General features: G+C 37.0%; 1 non-coding gene across 1 annotated transcript; it reads right to left on the bottom strand.

Moving 5' to 3' along the window:
- Positions 1-1,343: 1,343 nt before the first annotated feature.
- Positions 1,344-1,461, bottom strand: LOC112615115. The gene has a single exon (XR_003117282.1). It is a non-coding gene; the product is annotated as a U5 spliceosomal RNA (small nuclear RNA).
- Between the last annotated feature and the right edge of the window lie 8,530 nt (positions 1,462-9,991).

Below are 9,991 nucleotides of genomic sequence, written 5' to 3' on the forward strand. Positions count from 1 at the left end.
CAGTGGGTACTGAGTGCCCTATTATTATTATATTGCTATCTACTTTCCTCTTAGATTCTGCTAATATTTGCTTAATATATTTAGGTGCTACAATATTGGGTGCATGCATATTTACAACTGTTATATCCTCTTGATAAAGTGACTCTTTTATCATTATATAATGACCTCCTTTGTATCAAGTGAATGTTTTTGACTTAAAGTCTATTTTATCTAAGTATAGTCACACGCTTGCTGTCTTTTAGTTACTATTTGAATGAGATGTCTTTTCCCATTCCTTCACTTTCAGCTTGTGTGTACTCTTAAAGCTAAAGTGTTTCTTGTAGGCAACATACATAGTTGAATACTGCTTTCTCATTTGTTCAGCCAGTCTATGCCTTTTGATTGGAGAAATAATCCATTTACATTTAAAGTAATTATTGATGGGTAAGGACTTACTACTGCTGTCTAGTTAATTGTTTTCTGACAGCCATTCCTCCATTTCTTTCTTCCTTTATTGGCCTCTTTTTGTGATTTAACTTTTTATTTTTGTAATTGTATGCTTTGATTCCTTTCTCTTTGAGTGTGTTTTCTACAGGTTTTCTTTTTGTAGTTGCTGTGGGGGTTACAGAAAATATTTTATAGTTATAGTCTATTTTATGCTGATAACTTCAATTGCATTTAAAAACTCTACACTTTATTTTTCTTTTCCCCATGTTTCATGTCACTGGTGTCGTAATTTACATCTTTTTATATTTTGTGTCCATTAATAAATTATTATAGCTATACTTCTTAACACTTTTGTCATTTAACTTAGTTAAAAATAATTTACACATGTCCAATACAGAATGAGAACATTCTTAATGTGATTATATTCTTAACTTTACAATGAGTTTTATTTTATTTATTTATGTCTAACTTTTAGGTTTAGTGGGTACATGTGCATTTTTGTTACATGAATAAGTTGCATGTCATGGGGATTTTGTGCACAGATAATTTTCTTTGCAATCTTGTCAGCATCTGTTGTTTTTTGACTTTTTAATAATAGCCATTCTGACTGGTATGAGAAGCTATCTAACTGTGGTTTTGATTTGCATTTCTCTAATTATTACTGATGTTGAACATTTTTTATATGTCTTGTTGGCTGTGCTTATGTCTTCTTTTGAGAAGTGTGTGTTTGTGTTCATGTCCTTTGCCCACTTTTTATTGGGGTTGTTTGTTAATTTGTTGAAGTTAAGTTACTTACAGATTCTAGATATTAGACCCTTATCAGATGCACAGTTTGCAAATATTTTCTCCCATTCTTTATGTTGTCTGTTTACTCTGTTAACAGTTTTTTATTTTTATTTTTATTTTTTAATTTACTTGGCCCTGCTCAAAGCAGGACTTCAAAAAATTTGCTTACTAACTCACATCTGTTCCTCTTCGTGGAAATCTTTAATAAAAGGCAAAAGATTTATTTGTTCTGAAGAGAAACCATAATGATAGTTTCCTCACTTGTCAGTTTTTGTTTTTGTTGCAATCACTTTTGGTGTATTTGTTATGAAATCTTTGCCAGTTCTTATGTCCAGAATGGTATTTCCTATGTTTTCTTCAAGGGTTTTTATAGTTTTAGGCTTTACATTTGAGTCTTTAATCCATCTTGAGTTGTTTTTTGTACATAGTGAAATAAAGGGGTCCAATTTTAATCTTCTGCATATGCTATTCCAGGATCATGTATTGAATAGGGAATCCTTTCCTTATTGCTTGTTTTTGTCGACTTTGTTGACGATCAGATGATTGTAGTTGTGCAGCTTTATTTCAGGGCTCTCTGACATATTCCATTGGTCTATGTGTCTGTTTTTGTACTAGTACCATGATGCTTTGGTTACTATAGCCTTGTAGTATAGTTTGAAGCTGTGTAGTGTGATGCCTCTGGCATTTTTCCCCCTAAAGATTGTTTTGAGTATTTTAACTCTTTTTAGGTTCTGTATATATTTTAGAGTAGTTTTTTCTAATGCTGTGAAAAATAACATTGGTTAGTGTTATAGGAGTAGCATTGGATCTGTAAGTTGCTTTGGGCATTATGACCATATTAACAATAATAATTCTTCTATCCATGAGCATAGAATGTTTTTCCATTTGTTTGTGTTATCTCTGATTTCTTTCAGCAGTGTTTTGTAATTCTTGTTGTAAAGATCTTTTGTTGTAAAGATCTTTCGTCTCCCTGGTTAGCTGTATTTCTAGGTAGTTTTTTTCCTTTTGTGGTTAATATGCATAGAGTTGTGTTCTTTATTTTGCTCTAAGCTTGAACATTATTAGTATGTAGAAATACTACTGATTTTTGTACATTGATTTTATATCCCACAAGTTTGTTGAAGTTTATCAGATCTAGAAGCTTTTGGACAGACACCACGGGGTTTTCCTAAGTATAGAATCATGTCATATGTGAAGAGAGATAATTTGAATTCCTCTCTTCCTATTTTGATGTTTTTTATTTCTTTCTCTTGCCTGATTGTTCTGGCTAGAACTTCCAGTACTATGTTGAATGGGAGTGGTGAGAGTAAGTATCCTTGTCTTGTTGTGGTTTTCAAGGGGACTGCTCCCACCTTTTGCCTGCTCAATATGACATTGGTTTGGGTTTTCATAGATGACTCCTATTATTTTGAAGTATATTCCTTTGTAGCCTAATTTTTGTGGGTTTTTAGAATGAAGGGATGTTGAATTTTATTGAAAGCCTTTCTGTGTCTGTTGAGATAATCATGTGTCTTTAGTTCTGTTTATGTGATGAATCACATGTATTGATTTGCATACATTGAACCAACCTTGCTTTCCGGGGCTAAAGCTTACTTGATCATGGTGTGTTTTGATATGTTGCTGGATTTGATTTGCTAGTATTTTTTTGAGGATTTTAGCATGGATGTTCATTAAGGATATTGACCTAAAGTTTTCTATTTTGTTGTGTCTTTGCCAGGTTTTGGTATCAGAATGATGCTGGCCTCATAGAATGAGTCAGGCGTGAGTCCCTCTGCCTCAATTTTTTGGAATAGTTTCAGTAGGATTGGTATCAGCTCTTTTTTGTACATCTGCTAGAATTCAGCTGTGCATCTGTCTGGTCCTGAACTTTTTGGTTGGTAAGCTTTTTATTACTCATTTAATGTCAGAATTCATTATTAATCTGTTCAGGGTTCCCATTTCTTTTCCTGGTTCAATCTTGCGAGGTTGTATGTTTCAAGGAATTTATTAGTTTCTTACAGATTTTCTAGTTTGTGTGCTCACAGGTGCTTACAATAGTTTATGAAGATTTAAAAAATTTCTGTGGGATTGGTGATAGTGTCCCTTTTGTCATTTCTGATTGCATTTTTTTGAATCTTCTCTTTTCCTTTATTAGTCTAGATAGAGGTCTATCAATCTTATTTATTCTTTCAAAAAACAAATTTTGGTTTTATTGATCTTTTGTATGTTTTTTTTTGTGTGGTCTCAGTTTCATTAAGTTCAGCTGTGGTGTTGGTTATTTCTTTTCTTCTGTTAGTTTTGAAGTTGGTTTCTTCTGTTTCTAATTCCTCTAGGTGTGATATTAGGTTGTTAATTTGAGATCTTCCTAGATTTTTGATATGGGTGCTTAGCACATAAACTTTTATCTGAATGCTACTTTAGTTGTATCCTAGAGATTCTGGTATGTTGTATCTTTCTTTTCATTAGTTTCAAGAAATTTCTTGATTTCTGCCTTAATTTCATTGTTTACCCAAAAGTCATTCAGGAGCAGGTTGTTAAACTTCCATGCAATTGTATGATTTTGAGAGATCTTCTTATATTAATTTCTATTTTTATTGTGCTGTGGTCCAAGGGTGTGACTGGCATGATTTTGATTTTTAAAAATTTGTTGAGAATTGCTTTATGACTGAGCATGTGGTCAATTTTAGAGTATGTGCCATGTGCAGATGAGAAGAACGTATCTTCTGCTGTTGTTGGGTAGTATGCTCTGTAGATGTCTGTTAGGTGGATTTGGTCAAATATTGAGTTTAGGTACCAAATGTCATTGTTAGTTTTCTGTCTCAATTATCAGTCTAACACTATCAGTGGGGTGTTGAAGTCTCCCTCCATTATTGTGTGGTTATCTAAGTCTCTTTGTAGGTCTCTAATAACTTGTTTTATGAATCTGGGTGCTCCAGTGTTGGGTGCATATATATTAGGATAGTTAAGTCTTCTTTTTGAATTGAACCCTTTCCCATTATGAAATGCCCTTCTTTGATCTTTTTGATCATTATTGGTTTAAAGTCTGTTTTGTGTGAAATAAAATAGCAACCCCAGCTCTTTTTAGTTTTCTATTTGCTTGGTAGATTTTCTCTATCCCTTTACTTTGAGCCTATGGGTGTCACTGAATATGAGACAGGTTTCTTCAAGACAGTATACAGTTGGGTCTTGTTTCTTTGTCCAATTTGCCACCCTGTGCCTTTTAAGTGGGTCATTTAGCATGTTTACATTCAAGATTAGTACTAGTGTGTGTAGATTTGATCCTGTAATCATGTTTTCAGGGTTTTTTTTCATTTTTAAAAAATTTTTATTATACTTTAAGTTCTAGGGTACATGTGCACAATGTGCAGGTTTGTTACATATGTATACATGTGCCATGTAGGTGTGATGTACCTGTTAACTCTTCATTTACATTAGGTGTATCTCCCAATGCTATTCCTCCTTCCTCCCTCTACCCCACGACAGGCCCCAGTGTGTGATGTTCCCCACCCTGTGTCCAAGTGTTCTCATTGTTCAATTCCCACCTATGAGTGAGAACATGAGGTGTTTGGTTTCTGTCCTTGTGACAGTTTCTGCCCTGTTTGCTCAGAATGATGGTTTCCAGCTGCATCCATGTCCCTACAAAGGACATGAACTCATCCTTCCTTATGGCTGCATTGTATTCCATGGTGTATATGTGCCACATTTTCTTAATCCAGTTTATCATTGATGTACATTTGGGTTGGTTCCAAGTCTTTGCTATTGTGAATAGTGCCACAATAAACATACCTGTGCATGTGTCTTTATAGCAGCTCTTTGACATGCTGCTGGATTTGGTTTGCCAGTATTTTTTTGAGGATTTTTGCATTGATGTTCATCAGGGATATTGGTTTAAAATTCTGTTTTTTTTTGTTGTGTCTCTGCCAGGTTTTGACATCAGGATGATGTTGGCCTCATAAAATGAATTAGGGAGGATTCCCTCTTTTTCTATTGATTGGAATAGTTTCATAAGGAATGGTACCAGCTCCTCTTTGTACCACTGGTAGAATTCAGCTGTGAATCCATCTGGTCCTGGACTTTTTTTGGTTAGTAGGCTATTAATTATTGCCTCAATTTCAGAACCTGTTATTGGTCTACTCAGGGATTCAGCTTCTTCCTGGTTTAGTCTTGGGAGGGTGTATGTGTCCAGGAGTTCATCTATTTCTTCTAGATTTTCTAGTTTATTTGTGCAGAAGTATTTATAGTATTCTCTTGTGGTAGTTTGTATTTCTGTAGGATCGGTGGTAATATCCCCTTTATCATTTTTTATTGCATCTATTTGATTCTTCTCTCTTTTCTTCTTGATTAGTCTTTCTAGTGGTCTATAAATTTTGTTGGTCTTTTCAAAAAATAAGATCCTGGCTTCATTGATTTTTGAAGGGTTTTTCGTGTTTCTATCTCCTTCAGTTCTGCTCTGATCTTAGTTATTTCTTGCCTTCTGCTAGCTTTGAATGTTTTTGCTCTTGCTTCTCTAGTTCTTTTAATTGTGATGTTAGGGTGTCAATTTTAGATCTTTCCTGCTTTCTCTTGTGGGCATTTAGTGCTATAAGTTTCCCTCTACACACTGCTTTAAATGTGTCCCAGAGATTCTGGTATGTTGTATCTTTGTTTTCATTGGTTTCAAAGAACATCTTTATTTCTGCCTTCATTTTGTTATGTACCCATTAGTCATTCAGGAGCAGGTTGTTCAGTTTCCATGTAGTTGAGTGGTTTCAAGAGAGTTTCTTAATCCTGAGTTCTAGTTTGATTGCACTGTGGTCTGAGAGTAAGTTTGTTATAATTTCTGTTCTTTTACATTCGCTGAGGAGTGCTTTACTTCCAACTATGTGGTCAATTTCGGAATAAGTGTGATGTGGTGCTGAGAAGAATGTATATTCTGTTGATTTGGGGTGGAGAGTTCTGTAGATGTCTATTAAGTTCACTTGGTGCAGAGCTGAGTTCAATTCCTGGATATCCTTGTTAACTTTCTGTCTTGTTGATCTGTCTAATGTTGACAGTGGGGTGATAAAGTCTCCCATAATTATTGTATGGGAGTCTAAGTCTCTTTGTAGGTCTCTAAGGACTTGTTTTATGAATCTGGGTGCTCCTGTATTGGGTGCATATATATTTAGGATAGTTAGCTCTTCCTGTTGAATTGATCCCTTTACCATTATGTAATGGCCTTCTTTGTCTCTTTTGATCTTTGTTAGTTTAAAGTCTGTTTTATCAGAGACTAGGATTGCAACCCCTGCTTTTTTTTTGTTTTCCATTTGCTTGGTAGATCTTCCTCCATCCCTTTATTTTGAGCCTATGTGTGTCTCTGCATGTGAGATTGGTCTCCTGAATACAGCACACTGATGAGTCTTGACTCTTTATCCAATTTGCCAGTCTGTGTCTTTTAGTTGGAGCATTGAGCCCATTTACATTTAAGGTTAATATTGTTATGTGTGAATTTCATCCTGTCATTATGGTGTTCGCTAGTTATTTTGCTTGATAGTTGATGCCGTTTCTTCCAAGCATTGAAGGTCTTTACAATTTGGCATGTTTTTGCAGTGGCTGGTACAGGTTGTTCCTTTCCATGTTTAGTGCTTCCTTCAGGAGCTCTTGTAAGGCAGGCCTGGTAGTGACAAAATCTCTTGGCATTTGTTTGTCTGTAAAGGATTTTATTTCTCCTGCACTGATGAAGCTTAGTTTGGCTGGATATGAAATTCTGGGTTGAAAATTCTTTTCTTTAAGAATGTTGAATATTGGCCCCCACTCTCTTCTGGCTTGTACAGTTTCTGCCTACAGATCAACTGTTAGTCTGATGGGCTTCCCTTTGTGGGTAACCTGACCTTTCTCTCTGGCTGCCCTTAACATTGTTCCCTTTATTTCAACTTTGATGAATCTGACAATTATGTGTCTTGGAGTTGCTCCTCTCGAGGAGTATCTTTGTGGTGCTCTCTGTATTTCCTGAATTTGAATGTTGGCCTGCCTTGCTAGGCTGGGGAAGTTCTCCTGGATGATATCCTGAAGAGTGTTTTCCAACTTGGTTCCATTCTCCCGGTGACTTTCAGGTATATCAATCAGACATAGATTAGGTCTTTTCACATAGTCCCATAATTCTTGGAGGCTTTGTTCATTTCTTTTTACTCTTTTTTTTCCTAAAGTTCTCTTCTTGCTTCATTTCATTCATTTGATCTTTAATCACAGATACCCTTTCTTCCACCTGATCAAATCAGCTACTGAAGCTTGTGCATGTGTCATGTAGTTCTTGTGGCATGGTTTTCAGCTCCATCAGGTCATTTAAGGACTTCTCTACACTATTTATTCTAGTTAGACATTCATCTATTCGTTTTTTAAGGTTTTTAGCTTCTTTGCGATGGGTTCAAACATCCTCCTTTAGCTCAGAGAAGTTTGTTATTACCGATCATCTGAAGCCTTCTTCTCTCAACTCATCAAGGTCATTCTCTGTCCAACTTGTTCTGTTGCTGGTGAGGAGCTGCGTTCCATTGGAGGAGAAGAGGCATTCTGATTTTTAGAATTTTCAGCTTTTCTACTCTGGTTTCTCCCCATCTTTTTGGTTTTATCTACCTTTGGTCTTTGATGATGGTGATGTACAGATGGGGCTTTGGTGTGGATGTCCTTTCTGTTTGTTAATTTTCCTTCTGACAGTCAGGACCCTCAGCTGCAGGTCTGTTGGAGTTTGTCAGAGGTCCACTCCAGACCCTGTTTACCTGGGTATCACCAGTGGAGGCTGCAGAAGAGAGAATATTGCAGAATGGTAAATGTTGCTATATGATCCTTCTTCTGGAAGCTTCGTCTCAGAGGGGCACCCGGCTGTGTAAGGTGTCAGTCGGCCCCTACTGGGAGGTGTATCACCATTAGGCTACTCAGAGGTCAGGGACCCACTTGAGGAGGCAGTGTGTCCGTTCTCAGATCTCAAACTCCGTGCTGGGAGAAGAACTACTGTCTTCAAAGCTGTCAGACAGGGACATTTAAGTCTGCAGAAGTTTCTGCTGACTTTAATTCAGGTATGCCCTGACCCTAGAGATGGAGTCTACAGAGGTAGGCAGGCCCTCTTCAGCTGCAGTGGGCTCCACCCAATTCGAGCTTCCTGACCACTTTGTTTACCTACTCAAGCCTCATCAATGGCGGACGCCCCTCCCCCAGCCTCACTCCCACCTTGCAGTTCGATCTCAGACTGCTGTGCTAGCAGCAAGTGAGGCTTTGTGGGCATGGGACCCTCCAAGCCAGGCACGAGATATAATATCTTAGTGTGCCGTTTGCTAAGAGCATTGGAAAAGAGCAATGTTTGGGTGGGAATGTCTCGATTTTCCAGGTACTGTCTGTCACGGCTTCCCTTTTCTAGGAAAGGGAATTCCCCGACCTGTTGCAGTTCCTGGGTGAGGTGATACCCCGCCCTGCTCTGTGGCCTGTGCCCACTGTCTGACAAGCCCCAGCGAGATGAACCTGGTACCTCAGTTGGAAATGCAGAAATCACTCGTCTTCTGTGTCTCTCACGCTGGGAGCTGCAGACTGGAGTTGTTCCTATTCGGCCATCTTGGAACCTCCTTTGTTTTCATGTTTTTAGCTGGTTGTTGTATAGACTTGATTGTGTAGTTGCTTTACAATGTTAATGGTCTGTGTACTTAAGTGTGTTTTTGTGGTTGCTGGTAACAGTCTTTTGTTTCCATGTTTAGCATTCCTTTAAGGATCTCTTGTAAGGCAGTTCAGATGGTAATAAATTCTCTTAACATTTGCTTGTCTAAAAGGAATTTTATTTCTCCTTTGTTTGTGAAGTTTAGTTTGGCTGGATATAACATTCTTGGTTGAAATTTCTTTTCTTTAAGGATGCTGAATATAGGTCCCCAATTTCTTTTGGCTTGTAGGATTTCTTCTGAAATGTCTGTTGTTAGCCTGATGGTGTTCCCATTTTGGGTGACCTTCCCCTTCAGTCTAGCAGTCTTTAATATTTTTTTCTTTCATTTTGATCTTGGACAACCTGATAACTATGTGTCTTGGGGATGGTTGTCTTATACAGTATCTTGCAGAGGTTCTCTGAATTCTCTGAATTTGAATGTCAACCTTTCTAGTGAGGTTGGGGAAATTTTTATTAACAATATCGTCAAATATGTTTTCCAAGTTGCTTGCTCTCTCTCCCTCTCTTTCAGGTATACCAATGAGTTGTAGGTTTTGTTTCTTTACATAATCCCATCTTTCTCACCGTTTTTGTTCATTCTTTTTTATTCTTTTTGTTTGTTTGTTTCCAACTGACTGAATTGATTCAAAATGGTCTTCAAGCTCTGAAATTCTTTCCTTAGCTTCGTCTATTCTGCTTTTAATACTTCTAATTGTATTATGAAAATTCTGGAGTGAGTTTTTCATCTGCATAAGATCAGCTTGGTTCTTTCTTAAAGGGCTATTTTGTCTTTCACTCCTGTATCCTTTTACTGTATGCCCTAGGTTCTTTGAATTAGATTTCAACTTTCTCCTGAATCTGGATTATCTTCATTGCCATTCAGATTTTGAATTCCATGTCTGGCATTTCAGCTATTTTAGCCTGGTTAAAAGCCATTTCTAGGGAGCTAGTGCAGTTATTTGGAGGAAACAAGAGAGTCTGGCTGTTTGAGTTGCCAGAGTTCTTGTACTGATTTTTCCTCCTCTCGGTGGGCTGATGTTCCTTTAATTTATTTTTTCTGTTGAAAGCTTTATTTGCACACACTTAGGGTAAATGAAAATTTTATGATTTGAGTAAAACTTCACTCTTTGGAAAGTAATATTTTACACAAGGAGAAGTTAAGGA

This window comes from Theropithecus gelada, chromosome 1 (genome assembly GCF_003255815.1).
Source record: "Theropithecus gelada isolate Dixy chromosome 1, Tgel_1.0, whole genome shotgun sequence".
NCBI classification, from domain to species: Eukaryota; Metazoa; Chordata; class Mammalia; order Primates; family Cercopithecidae; genus Theropithecus; species Theropithecus gelada.